Below are 15188 nucleotides of genomic sequence, written 5' to 3'. Positions count from 1 at the left end.
GGTAAAGCTGCTTTTCCAACTTGTCAGTAGCACCCGCTGACAGCTCTTTTTGCTATTAAATCTTCTATTAGTTAAAAAAAAAAAAAGCTGGTTAAACTCTTCATAAGAGAATGAAAATGGAGTTAAAACCGTGACTGTGGTGCCAGATTGAGGAGGACAGAGAAGATTAAATCAGCTTCTTTGCTTCTAATGAACACAGAGCTAATGAGGGGGCCCTGCGTGCTCTGTCACTACAGTTTACCCTGAGGAGGCCGAAGCTGGGTGCCCGTCGGCCCCTGGGTGTTCTGGGCCCAAGGGCCAACATAAAACAATGGAGCATTTTCCCACACACGTACAGCTCCAAAGAGACGACAATGAGAAAAGAGTGTCCAGGCTTTATGTGGTGGTGGAAAAAAGAGTTCAGCCTGAGATCAATACGCGACACTACTCAAATGGACTTTCCTTCGCGGCCACGTTTTTGCCTTTTTTCTTGACCGGAGTAATAAATAAGGGGGGAAACATCTCTCTGCTGTTTTCTACGAGCACAGGAGCTGGATCAGTTATCAAGCAGCGTGGTTTGTACCTAGCCAATCAGCTTTCGAGGATGAAAGCGTGCAGCCAGTCATACCGCTTGAGATCTTTTTTTTTTTTTAAATATTAATATTCATCGTCAAGTGAGAAGTAGTGAACCATGATGCTCAAGCCCTCAGGAAGCATTACTGTCGGAGTGTTTATAGCTTTTTAAGAAATGCAGCGCAAATGCTTATAAATAGTTTACTGAACAAATGAAATAACACTGACCTACCTGTTGTCCGGGTTCCTGCGCGGTGCTGTGATTAATGTAGTTCACGAAGCTTTTGCGCAGTTCTTCTCGAATAGAAACCTCCTGAAATGCTTGATTTAAAAAAAAAAAAAATCAAGATGTGGACGCTGTTAGAAAGTTCTGAAACTGAGTTTATATATATATATATATATATATATATATATATATATATATATATATATATATATATATATATATATATATAATGTTAAAAACATGTCTAACCAAATAGTTTCCAGAAAAATAAGATTTAAGAAGCGAAGAAAAATAAATTGCATAACATCTCATGTATTTCCCGTTTGTTGGAATGATCGATAATTCCACATACACGTACATACTGTTTCTTATATGGTACATTTAAACACGCGGTAACTCAATGTGCATAAAATATAAAAAGATTAAAAAACTGTATTGTTGCAAGTTTTCCACCCGCTCTGTGTTATTTAAAGAAAAGACCAAGACTGACTTTTTTTCCTCTCACATTTTATTTATTTATTTATTTATTTTTAGAACGCCTGGTGGACAAAACGGTTGATTTAATAAAAGTACAAAACACAACTCCTGAGAAATTCACTTGAGTTGCTGGAACGTTGCGCCTTTATTTTCTAAATAAAAGCGCTTTAAATTAATTATCTTTCTAATCAACTATGATTTTGAAGGGATTCTTATTTTAAATTTCACTTTCAAAGCTACCATGTTGTTTTGAATTTTATAAGTTAAACATTTAAATGTATCTCTTAACTTTTATATAATATCGATATATTATTAACATTATAGAAATCCAGAAAATATTTGAAATATTATTTCTTTTAAAGAAAATTTGTCACCTGTGTTTTCTCGCCAGAAACAAACAATTAATATATTCAGTTTTGTATTTTTTCCTCTTCTTCTTTGGTGGCAATGCACCTTTAAAGTGGTTTTACTTTGAAAAACAGAAAGCTGTCAATATATTATGGAATGCGCCTTTCTGTTGGATCCCTAATATTTTTCTTTTATGTCTCTCTGCGTTGGTTGAATTGAACCGCTTACTGTGGGACTTCAGTGGGTTCTTACGCCGAACGGGAAGAAACTGCGACACTTAAATTAACTATTGGAATGATTTGATAATTCAAATATTTCTTGAAACGGAGCCCAGTTAATAACTGTTATCTCTGTGCATTTAAACATTTTACAGGTGAATGTGTTGACAAGTTTTACAGCACACTTTATATTATATATTTCCTCTACATATTTATGTTAAAATTTCACATCAAAACCTTCAGTTCTCAAATCAACTTCCACCGACTTTTTTAGCCACATAAAAACAAAACAATTTTGACCATTCCTTAAATTTTATTTTAATAATAATGTGAAAATAAAATACAAGACTTTTGAACGTGTCTGCTTAAAATTCTCTTTTGGAAAAATATCCTAATAAAAAAAAATTATTGTGTATTTGTGATAACGCTGTAAACAACAAAGCAAAATACTAGATGAAACGAAAAAGGGAGCAGAAGAAGTTTCAGAGCAGGAAAACAACAAGAAAAATAAAGAAACAAATGCTCCCACAGTGAGGCAGGGTTTATGTGCGAGTAAAGGAAGCTTGGTCTTTTAATCGATCTTTCGATCTTTACTGTATATTTACTTCAGTCGTTCATTTTATTTATTTATGGGCGCCTGAACTTTTTATCTTATTTTCTGTAAGAGATATATCCATTTTCCCCCTAATATTTAGTGTAACTTTGTGCTTTTATTGTGAAGCATTTTAAAGAACTGCAGCCTTGAACTTTGTCCCGTTGAGGAAAGAGTTGTTTTCAGCGTACATACAGTGGCTGCATTTGATACCGCCAAAGAGACTCAGAGTGAAGGTAAACAGTTCCTCTTCTCTGAGGACATTTTTATATTCTACTGAGAGCAAGGTGTTTAATTCTAAATACAAACGTCTTCCCATACAGTGGGCTAACAGAACATAAATGATTGTACAAGTCAGTAAAGAGTCCATTGGCTTGGTACAGAGATTAAGTGTGATCGGAAGACTTAAAAGCACGTTTGTTTCCGAAATGGGGCTCCATCTGTCTGGAAACTGGCATTAAAGGGACCTGAAACATCTGAGAATAAGTTTCACATTTTGCGCGGAAAAGCTGTTCAAAAGCGAAGTTTCTGGGACACATTTAACACGGAAGCCCCGTCGGATCAAAGAAACATATTTTTAAATCTTTTGCAAGTGATCAAAAGCAGCAGTTTAGAATTGCTGCTACTTTTGTTTGTAATAAAGTCCCAGAAATACGTTATACTGTGAAAAACGCCTTGATGCAGATATGTTTGTTCCCTCTGGTCAGTAAATTAGGTCAAACTAAAGCACAGTTTTGTCATCATTTTGTGCTTCTACACATGGAAATGGGTGAACTTTGCTTACTGTACTCATTTGTTTATCTGTGGGCAAAGCTAAGCTGTGGGAAGAAGGGGCCAAGTTCTGGCTTTCCTTCTTATTTCCTTTCCTTGTCCCCGAATTGCCCTACTAATCCTGTTCAGACTGACATCATGCCACTCCAGCTCCCTGCTTAGATGCCTTGAAGCTGATGGCAAGATTCAAGAGGTTCCCCTGGATCCATTCAATGACCTTTGACCCCGGTCTGCCCTTTCACCTTATACCAGCTAAAGAGAAGGCAGACATGACAACATCAAACCACCAAACTTTAGCCGTGCAGCCATATCATTTAACACCGTTTGCCAAAACTTATGCCGGCAAAGGTTATTAAGATTCACAGCACAATCATCATTAAAGGAGCATTGGTCTCAAATGCTCACTGAAAAAATTCAATTTCTGTCTTTTTTTTTCACCCTCACTTGAGAAATGCAAATGTAAACCCGTGGAGGTGAAGATACAGCAAGCGCCACGCCTCAGCGAGCCCATCTGACGCTCATGGAAACAAAATCTTAAAAGCACTGAATATGCGAGGAAGCCTGTCTGCTGAGGAGCCCCCCTCGCAAAACATTTCAGCGACCAAGGAGGGAAAAAAAATACACACACACACACACCAATCAACTCAAGGACTGTACAAAGAGCGGTCTGTCGTTGCTAAGAGACAGATGCAGAATAACCTCCATGAGAAACCTGACCATGACCCTTCCGCCTCCTCCTCCTCCCAAACAGTCTCTCCCTCTCCCACCCAATTACTACCAAACATTAAAGCCCACCTCTGTCACATTAAAGCTGAAAAGCAGGGATGTTGAGGGAGGGGCGGGATTCATGGGGTTTGTTTTAATAAGAAGCTGCATAGAAGATTTTGGATTATTCCTTAAAGCAAAAAGAAACCAATTTTCTTTATTTTTACACATGAGACTGAATGTTGTTTGGGAGCAGCAGGCATGGAGGATTGGTGTTGGTGTGTTTTATACAGGCAGGCGGATGGGCGGAGTTTGCGTTGGATAAGAAGAGGATGGGGGTGGGCAGAGGGAAGTCATCAGACGAATGAGATGATGAAGATTTGACAGAGAGGTGACAGAGAGTTCAGCTTATAGGAAGCCTGTCGATTAGTGCCTGTGTGGCTGACAGGTGGAATCCCAGGGGCGCGTCTGTCACCGCAGTCTGCTGCCAGGCCCAGCCCCAGCACCTCCACCACCACAGGAAACACCCATGTGCGGGGATATTCTGCAGACACGGCAGCGTCTCATTGGCCCAACCGGCAGCCCTGCCTCACAAGCAGAGCCTAGATTAAAGCTTTATTGTGCACAGAAACCAGGGTGAAAGTCATGTTAATCCTCCACTAATACATTGCTATCAGTGATCTCTTTTTACAACCCGATCCAAACAAGCTTCCTGGAATGGGTTTTAATCTGACTGAGGGCAGAAGAAATTTTAGGGCCATGTGAAATACTACTTTTTTGTTTGTTTTTATTATGTACTGTTGCAGCAGAGCATGGGAAACTGAAAAGCACAGTGCTGAGAGGGCCTCTGCTGTTGCTAAGATCCATTAACATGCAAATCTTCCTTTTAAAAAGTTTTTTTTTCCTTTTTACTGGAAAGGCAACAGGGGCAAAAGAAAAAATCATACTGGGATGAAGAAAGCAGATATTATGGCACAAAGACGAAGCCAAACACAAATGAAAGTCTTAGAGGATTTACATAGGATCAGGAAACTTCAAATATCTCAATTTTGTTTTGTCTCTCAGATTTTTCAGTCTGCATAGTTCAGTCTTGCAAGGTTGTACAGAAGAGATGAAATAAAGATAAAGACGAACTGTTTTACGTCGAGAGTGATGAAGGAAATATTCAGCTACAGCAGTTTTAATTAATAGTGTAAAAAAATGTATGTCAGTGTAAAAATAGTTGCATTAAGCAGATCCTCTGAGCTTTACAAAGCTTTAGTGAGATCATTGGTTTGCTGGCTGGGCTGCAACTTCACTATTTTGGTTAATTGCTTTCTTAGCATCATTTTCAGCTGTTTTCACTGAGGGAGTACAGTGTCTTAGAAATAACCAAGTAAAGTAAATGCACTTCACGTGTACTTTGTTTAAAAAAAAACTGGTTTCTTTGAACTAGAACTGCATAAACAAAATACATGCCACACTGCTGAACGCACAGTCCAATCTGTAAAATATAGATCTATATCTGTGATAATGGCATTACAGAATCAAGAATAATCATAAAGCTAGGTCTCAAAAAGGACAGACATATCATATAGTATGAATGACAGATCTGAGCAATTACATAACATGCCTACATGCTGCCTACGCTAACAAGAAAGTACCTACTGTTTTTCTGTTTTATTGAAAATTGTTTACATACCCATAAACACACACATTTAAAGCATCGGATATATCTAAAATATCCTATTTATCTGGCATCTCAAGCACACATCAGGCATGTTGGCATTTTGACAAAAAGAGCATTTTTTCATTAATCCAGATTCCATTAAAATTGCGCTGGTACATGCAGAAGGTTGGTGTGGCCGAGGAGGATGCTAGGGATAGGATAAGATGCAGGTAGATGGTCCACTATAGCGATTATTGTTTGAAAATTGTGAAAATTCAAAACAAAGCTGAGAACACTTTTACAGCACTGCACATTTTAGACATATCTACAAGTTGGTCATAGAGGTTTCGATCATTCCTATGGTGATGAGTCAAAAGTGCTTTAACAACTCGCTACTGCTCACACTGTGCACAGTACAGTACCATCAACAATAAGGCACCTGAGTATAAATTCCCCAGTCATCTCAATGTTCTACATTTGTATGTCATTCAGCATTCTTTAAATGTTATGTACTTCACATATAGCACTTTGCTGAAAGCTTCAGAAAAAAGTACAACAAATAGAAGTCCATAGATTTTGAGACAAGGCGCTGCCTGATGATTAACTTCTCTATTTTTAACACCTGTCCTAAACGCATTTGCTTCCCCAAGAGGAGTCTAATAATCTTATTATTTCAGTTATTTATTTTTATTTTATTATTCATATTATTATCTGTGTGCCTGACAACTCACTAGCTACATAAAGCTGCATAATTAAACATTGATAATTTGTTAAATACTACTATACATCCCTCCCATGCTTTTCCTTCTGCCTATTTGTTGTATGGCTGTTAACAAAGATAAGAGGACTTTGATTTCTCTCTTAGCACTTCTTAATCATCATTCACAGGTCACTGGAATATTGTCCGTGTGCTGTGACCTTTGACCTCTTGATCTCCTGACTGCTGTTTGTTTGTAATCTGCTGATCTAGGAAATTGGATGACAGCGGATTATGAAATCATTGGAAGTCCTAAAATTTTGCTTGTTTTAATACAAATGTTTTTGCACCCTGCCATGTTCTGTATCCATTGCTCATAAGATTATATGAAGTCTTTATCCAGTTTCAGTTCAATGAAATGTAGACAAAATGTTTTACCACTGGTTTATCATTCACAATTTTGGAAGACAAAACTGTCTGATTGTTGCTGGATTTGTTCCCTATGTTACAGTTATATAACTCAAAAAAGTTATCCATTATTTCAAAGGGTACGAGTCTATAGTGTGTATTAGACATGTCCATATGGGGGATGGGTAGAGAGAAAAAACTTGTAAATGTTAATGTTACAGTACGATTTTCTCATGAAAGTGGCCTCTTGACATAATTATTGGTTTGAATAAACATTGTTTAAACATGGCTTTTTGAGAAACGTGAAAGTAGCTGGTTTCACGAGTAAACACATTAGAGTTGTACACGCACTTGCAGTGTAAGAGAACCCAGAGGGGATAATGGTCACTTGAGTGAGACAGATTAGCTCAAGACTCACATGTTGCATCTTTGCAGTGCCAGTTGATGCATTAGTCCTCTGAGCTGAGCTATGTAATTCCATTACATAGTTAACGTACATTACATTAGCTTGGTATAGGCCTTATTTAATGTGCTATCAGGGTTACTTTAACAACAGTATGCGTTATAGTTAAAACATGACACATAAAGAGTTTAAGTTTAAAAATGTGAAAATGAAAAAAGTTTTAAAAAAGTCAGAAAACTGTAGATTTATTTTGTGTTTGCAAAGTCTTCATTGATCGTTTGTGTTTAAAGTACATTTAGAGATTTAGAGTCCCATAGGTAACTTTTCATTTACAGTGGTTTTCTAGGTATTGCCAACAAAGTCTTAATGTCAAACACACACACAATTTAAATTAATGAATTAAATCTTAATCAATAAACTATCATCAGTTTTGCATGTGACTGCATGCAAAGAGGGTTCTTGCATTTTAGATGTGTTATGCAATGGGGATTGGGGGGGTTATAATCTGTTATATAACAATAGAGAAAGTGAAATGTAACACTCTTAAATTGGAAGATTCCAGCATTTGATTTTTACCTCTGACAGAATTCTTGTTCTTTCCAACATCTGTAAGATTTTGAATATTTAAAACTTGAAATATTGCTTAAATATCGTTAACCTTTGCGCTTGGAATGTGGTTTATACCTAAAGCAAAGGGTGTAGTGGGAATCACTGGGATTGATTGTGCTGGATTTTGATCCATCTCTTTGTTGAAGGAAGGTCTTGTAGAGAAAACAAACTTAAATGTTGGGTTTTTGCAGTCAGGGAATTTAGTCTTGGGATGATTACATTTAAGAAAAAACTGCACTAAATTTTTCCTTCATCATAATGTATAAGCATTTATTACAGACACTTAAAAAGCTAGAGTCTAACCTACTTTGAGAGCTCAATAATTTGATGGAAACATATTTGAAGGGGAAATTTTCTGTTTTTTTTTAAGTTTGATACTGACAATTATTGATTAACCTGCTGAATTTTTCCTCTTATTTTATAAACCATATACTCAAAAAATTCCTTTAAAACGGCTGATTATATTCCAAAAGTAACATCATGAAACTTCTTGTTCTGTTTAACCAAAAGTCTATAAAAAGCAAAGATATTCAGTTGATTGTAGAAGCTGGACGAAGGCAGCTGCAAGCCCCAAATATGTTAGAATTTTCAAATTAAAAAGGCCTCAAGCTATAGTTCAGTGTTTAGAAATAAACATAACTGGACATAACTATAGCAAACTTTCATGATGTAATACAAACAATATGAAGCTGTTCTAAATGTAAATATAAGCGTGAACAGTTTTACAAAACAGCTCGACACAACAAAGCGAGCTGACAAGATGATGATCATTATATTCAAGCAAAAAAAAAAAAAAAGGAGAAGAGTGGCGAAAGATTCAGAAGGTCCCATACAGCAGATCTGTCAACTCCATTCAAGCAGCAGAACACAAAACAGCATTTCTATCTTACCTGTATGTTGCCCCTATTATGACATTTTGACTTTATCGTCAAGGGAAACGTTTTGAATAAATATTTCTTTTCACCCTGATTGACTGAGGAGTCGTTTCATCTTCATCAGACTGACTCACACTCTGTCATGAATGGTTTGAACTGTTTGGTACACTCTTGATTTCTCGCAGTGGAGGATATTTTTGGCACTCTGCTGTGGCAAACAGAGTGATGCACAGAGAGAGAAAAGAGAGAGAGGCTCACAGGACTCTCTCGGTAGGCAGTGTGTGAGATCTGGGGCCCTGGGGCCCTTTGGATGGCTCACGCTGAATGGGTGCCCTGGAGAGGTGACCAAGCTCATTGAGAACAGGTTACGAGGGGAAGGGAATGCTTTTGCTCTGCGTTTGGCCCCCTGACCCACTGTCCAACGTCTGCCTTGGCAGCTTTGAAACCCAACATATTTATTTGCAACGCTCTGAAGAGAGAGGGTGGAGCAGCTGTCAGAATAAAGTCATCGTCCTGCTGACAGCTTCATCTGCTGTTGAAGGGCAGCTATGACAGGCGCACAATGTCGCTGCGTCGGCCAGCCGTGGGTAAAGGCCTGTCATATGTGGACATGCTGGGAACCTCCCCTCCTTCCCCTCTCTCAAGCTCCCTTGATATGCCAGAATTATTTCTTTGGCCCAGTTAGAGACATTTTTCATCTCAGAGTATAGTACAAAGATGTCAGCTGCGTAACATGTGGGAACACTCCACGTTTATGCTTTACTGAGCCTCGGTTATCATTATGAGACATAAAGCATCAAAGAGGAATAAATCTGTAATGCCTGTCCAGATATACAATGTCATGATATTGCAGAATCATCAGTTTCACTTTTAAGTACTCTAAAGATTGATAAAGAATGTAAATTAAATCATTATACTGACCAATTTTTTATTTGTAACTTATTTATTTGGTGACATATAACATATTACACCTTGCTTTTGTCTTAGATTATATGCAGTCGATGTCTATTTTAAAAATTTGGTGGGGGGTGGGGGAGATCTAACCATACCACTATAACACTGCATGACACAATTTTATAGAAACAGATAATAACATCAAAGCTACCTTCGTATGCAGACCATCCACAGGTAATTACATTAGCAATGCTCTGGGTGATGAAAGCAGCAGCAGCAGCAGCACCGCGACCAGCTGGCGTCATGCTAATATGCACAGGGCACCCAGCATCCTTTCCTATCAATAAGTCATTATCTAAGCCATTCCACTGATGGGCGTCCAGCAGCCCTCTCTGCAGTTCCGACAAAGAGGGTGGAGAGGGCACAAGCAGGTTTGAGTGCTGGAATGCTGCCCGTGTATGAGGAGTCATTCATGCCAAAGAAAAGCAGCAAGCAGCACCACTGCAGCCATAAGAGAGCTTGTCAGACTAAAATTAGCACTCCATTTAAAAATGGAATGTGTTGGTGTGTTCTTGCACGCTCTGGTCTGAAGAGGAAGCACGATCCAAGACAAAGGTATAATTTCTAACAGGGATGGGGGACAGGTCCCTCTCATTTTCAAAAGCCTACTTTTGTGCCTTTGCCCACTTTTAAAGCTTCAGTTTTGTTTGCTCAGCCAGATCTCTCTAAACACTGCGACTATAATCAAGAGAAGCTCTGAGTTTATGAAAATGTTGACACACTCGTCTGAGTCACTTTCGGTTATTACTGACAATAAACCTTTATGAGCAGCAGCAAGTGGCTTCTTTCTTTTTCAAAATGAGCTCTCATGCACATGAATGCTCTCTCAGCTTCTTGGTGGAGACTGTTGGCTATATGCACAAGGTAGATATGCAATGTTAAATTTATATCTGGACATGAGATGCAGTCTGCAGGTTTTTGTATATTTTTATAAAGCGTCTTTAATACAAGGTGTCGTGTGAATTTAAGTTTCTGGCAGATTTGCAGTTTTGGACTTTGTGAGTGCATAATTTTGGACCAGATCCAACAGGAACCTGTACAAATTCAATAAAAGGAGAAAATAAAGTACAAGCAATCTGGGGAGGGCCTGAACACATCTAAAGAGAAGACACACACAGACTGGAAGCATTGTGATGCACATCAGTTAAGATTTTAGTTAATTGTTCTTTCCCACCATGGCATCTTGAACAGCACTGAAGTAACCGGACCTAAAACAATTAGTTTAAAATTAGTATATTAAATTTATAAAATTTGCATTAAAAAATAAGAAAAATGTAATAATTTTTTTAAATAACCTTCTGAACTAACACAAGGTAATATGAAAGAAGTATGCTCTGGTCTATCCTGATCAACTCGAGTATCGGACATACTGGCAAAATGACCCCAGACCTGCTGCAATTAACGGAGATGCTACTCCACATGGGGCAATTAGTTTTCCCAAGGGGCCACATGAAAAACTAGGACTGTTGTAGAGGGCCACATTAATACATTTATAGAGATAAAAATTAAGTGAGTTTAGCTAATTGGTAATGCCCCTCACAGCAATCCCAGGTTCACATGTGCCTAACTGAGCTGGATGAAATGGACTTTACATGATCTGCTAGAGAAAAGTTGGTCTTGGGATTACTGGTCCATTCCAAATGTACACTAAGGAGGTTCTTGCCTAATAAATCAGCAGGCAAACCCAACAGTTGACCAGCTTTGTTCACTCAAGTTACTGAGTTATTGTTTATTAGGCATTTGTCAATTTTCACAATTCACTTTATTCAAATCTGAAAACAAAGCCTGATATAGATGGATGAGCACAGTACGCGACCCACAGAGGTCCTGGTTTAAATTGATTGTGCTGTGTGCTGTGGGTCTTCCCCTGGTCTCTCTGAGCTTTCCTGTATTCTCAACTGTCCTGTTATAGCAAGGGCTAAAAAAGGCCCCAAAATATTTTGAAAAATCTGACAATATTATCTTCTAACTGAATGTTTTTAATAATGTCCCAGCTGACCGTCCAATTAGATGAACCACAAATATGAATTTTATTGAATATAGTTATGCTACAAAGTATCTCTCTTGTTACAAATTTACCAAGGAAGAACTAAGTGCATGATTCCAGAGGTCAAAGCAGTGTGTGGACCTTAGATAACTGTGGTTATCTACATGGTGCACTGCCTCCAAAAACAGCCAAGACAGGAAGAAAAAAACACTGAGGAATGTTTCTGAGCTCCACATGCTGCCACAAACTAGCTGAACAAAAGATGGACTTTGTTGCGGCACTAATTGCCCCCCATACACCCACAACATCAGCACTAAATCACTCAGCACTGTCTCCACCATCAGCTCAAATTACCATCCACCTCTAATTGATATGAACAATAACAGAAGAAAGCTTGTTAATGGTGAACATAATTGTCCTAGACAAAAAGGCCAAACACCACAAATCACACTTTACAGCAGGAGCGAGCAGAAGGCGACGTCTGGGCTGCAGCCAGTGAGCCGGGAGAGATATTTCACTATAGATATCCATCTACCACCTGAATCACATTTCATTACTGGGTCACCCACTGACGCCAGAAGCTCCACTTAAACCTAATACACAACATGGCATTGTAAGTAGATTTAACGTTTATGAGTGGATATGACATAGGTAACAACTTGACTGTTCGTGTGCATATTGAAAGGGCAACAGTGTGTGTATAACTAAGCGTATAAGTATGCTCTGTAAAATGTATTTGCAGAATATATTTAATTCATAGATAAGTAAGAAATCCATGTTCATTATTTTTAAGGATCGCCTAAGGACTTTCCATTAGTGCGCGTACTTTTGCTTTTATTACATTTGGCACAACAGTAAATAAGTGCAGTCTGTTGGAGATGTTAAATGAGGTAGACAAGGCTTAAATCCTTCACTGTGCTGATAACTGGCACACTACCCTTTCTCTTTCTAACACACTGCTGAGAGGAGGCGGGTTAACCATCAGCTATGATGTGTAACTGAAGATCCAACCCCCCGGCTTTACTCCTCACACCCTCCCAACCCCCCCGTCACTGCCGCCACCACTACACCCACCTCCCCCATATCCCAGCCCTCCTCTCCCCTCCCCTCCTAGCTTCCCCTGCTGCTGTTGTTGGGGTGGTCTCTGCTTCTACTGTCACCAAGCTGCTGGTCTTTCAGCTGTCCCGATCGCTTCCCTCCCGGCTTTTTTTTTTGCCGCTCTCTTGCGCGTCACAAGATTACTGAAGCAGTGCTGACATCTCTATCAACCTGACCTAATACTCTGCCCTTTTCCCTCTCCTCCTCCTCCTCCTCCTCCTCCAGCACTCCAGAATCCATCACACACTGGCTTGAGCCAAACATAAAAAAATGAACAATGAGCAGAAAATTAAAAAAGAAAATATATTGCAGAAAACCAGACATTGTATAAACATTTTACTTCCTCCAGCCTTTAAAAGTAATTTAGATAAAACTGCTCTATCACATCTCTGAAAGGCATTTCCAGGAGGTAGGTAGTGGTTTGACTGGCTAAGGTATTATCTACTGTGTAGCCATGATTTTTAAAATTAAATACGTTCATTCTCACTAATCCATCCTTTTTTTTTCTTTTTTTTTTTGTTTCGGCTGTATAGCAAAGCAGCTTTTTGTTCCACTACATTGATTTGAGAACTATGCGATGACACAAATGTATCAGAATTAATCAATAGTATGTACTGGGTGCTTCTGATTTGGAGATTTTAAGATTGCCAAGTGATACTTGATCTTTCTGTGATTACTGGAGTAAAATATTGTATTACTTCTCACTTCTGCAGAGAGGCATTTTCCCCTTGTTTAACACAGGAATCATTAATTCAACAAGATGCAGCGCAGGTCCAAATACAGATATGCTACAGTTCTATGGCTTGAAATTATACCCTACTTTCATAACCTGTGTAAAATACGTGAAAGAAATGAAGGAGAGATACAGTATAAAGAAAGACAATGTTCCTGTGTTTTTAATGCCAAGGATAAAAACACTGATATATCCTGGGCATTGCTTGTAACCACAGACATTACCGAGGGTAATGAGTAAAGCACTCTGCTTATACAGGGAGTGCAGAATTATTAGGCAAATGAGTATTTTGTCCACTTCATCCTCTTCATGCATGTTGTCTTACTCCAAGCTGTATAGGCTCGAAAGCCTACTACCAATTAAGCATATTAGGTGATGTGCATCTCTGTAATGAGAAGGGGTGTGGTCTAATGACATCAACACCCTATATCAGGTGTGCATAATTATTAGGCAACTTCCTTTCCTTTGGCAAAATGGGTCAAAAGAAGGACTTGACAGGCTCAGAAAAGTCAAAAATAGTGAGATATCTTGCAGAGGGATGCAGCAGTCTCAAAATTGCAAAGCTTCTGAAGCGTGATCATCGAACAATCAAGCGTTTCATTCAAAATAGTCAACAGGGTCTCAAGAAGCGTGTGGAAAAACCAAGGCACAAAATAACTGCCCATGAACTGAGAAAAGTCAAGCGTGCAGCTGCCAGGATGCCACTTGCCACCAGTTTGGCCATATTTCAGAGCTGCAACATCACTGGAGTGCCCAAAAGCACAAGGTGTGCAATACTCAGAGACATGGCCAAGGTAAGAAAGGCTGAAAGACGACCACCACTGAACAAGACACACAAGCTGAAACGTCAAGACTGGGCCAAGAAATATCTCAAGACTGGTTTTTCTAAGGTTTTATGGACTGATGAAATGAGAGTGAGTCTTGATGGGCCAGATGGATGGGCCCGTGGCTGGATTGGTAAAGGGCAGAGAGCTCCAGTCCGACTCAGATGCCAGCAAGGTGGAGGTGGAGTACTGGTTTGGGCTGGTATCATCAAAGATGAGCTTGTGGGGCCTTTTCGGGTTGAGGATGGAGTCAAGCTCAACTCCCAGTCCTACTGCCAGTTTCTGGAAGACACCTTCTTCAAGCAGTGGCACAAGAAGAAGTCTGCATCCTTCAAGAAAACATGATTTCCATGCAGGACAATGCTCCATCACACGTGTTCAAGTACTCCACAGCGTGGCTGGCAAGAAAGGGTATAAAAGAAGAAAAACTAATGACATGGCCACCTTGTTCACCTGATCTGAACCCCATTGAGAACCTGTGGTCCATCATCAAATGTGAGATTTACAAGGAGGGAAAACAGTACACCTCTCTGAACAGTGTCTGGGAGGCTGTGGTTGCTGCTGCACGCAATGTTGATGGTGAACAGATCAAAACACTGACAGAATCCATGGATGGCAGGCTTTTGAGTGTCCTTGCAAAGAAAGGTGGCTATATTGGTCGCTGATTTGTTTTTGTTTTGTTTTTGAATGTCAGAAATGTATATTTGTGAATGTGGAGATGTTATATTGGTTTCACTGGTAAAAAATAAATAATTGAAATGAATATATTTGTTTTTTGTTAAGTTGCCTAATAATTATGCACAGTAATAGTCACCTGCACACACAGATATCCCCCTAAAATAGCTAAAACTAAAAACTACTTCCAAAAACATTCAGCTTTGATATTAATGAGTTTTTTGGGTTCATTGAGAACATGGTTGTTGTTCAATAATAAAATTATTCCTCAAAAATACAACTTGCCTAATAATTCTGCACTCCCTGTACATACTGACATCGACTGGAAAAGTTTGAATGTGCCCGGGGTTGTTTTGGCTACAAATTTGCCCTTCAGATTTAATATAAG

This window comes from Aulonocara stuartgranti, assembly GCF_965226115.1.
Source record: "Aulonocara stuartgranti genome assembly, chromosome: 1".
NCBI lineage: Eukaryota > Metazoa > Chordata > Actinopteri > Cichliformes > Cichlidae > Aulonocara > Aulonocara stuartgranti.
Note: the sequence above shows the minus strand (reverse complement) of the source record.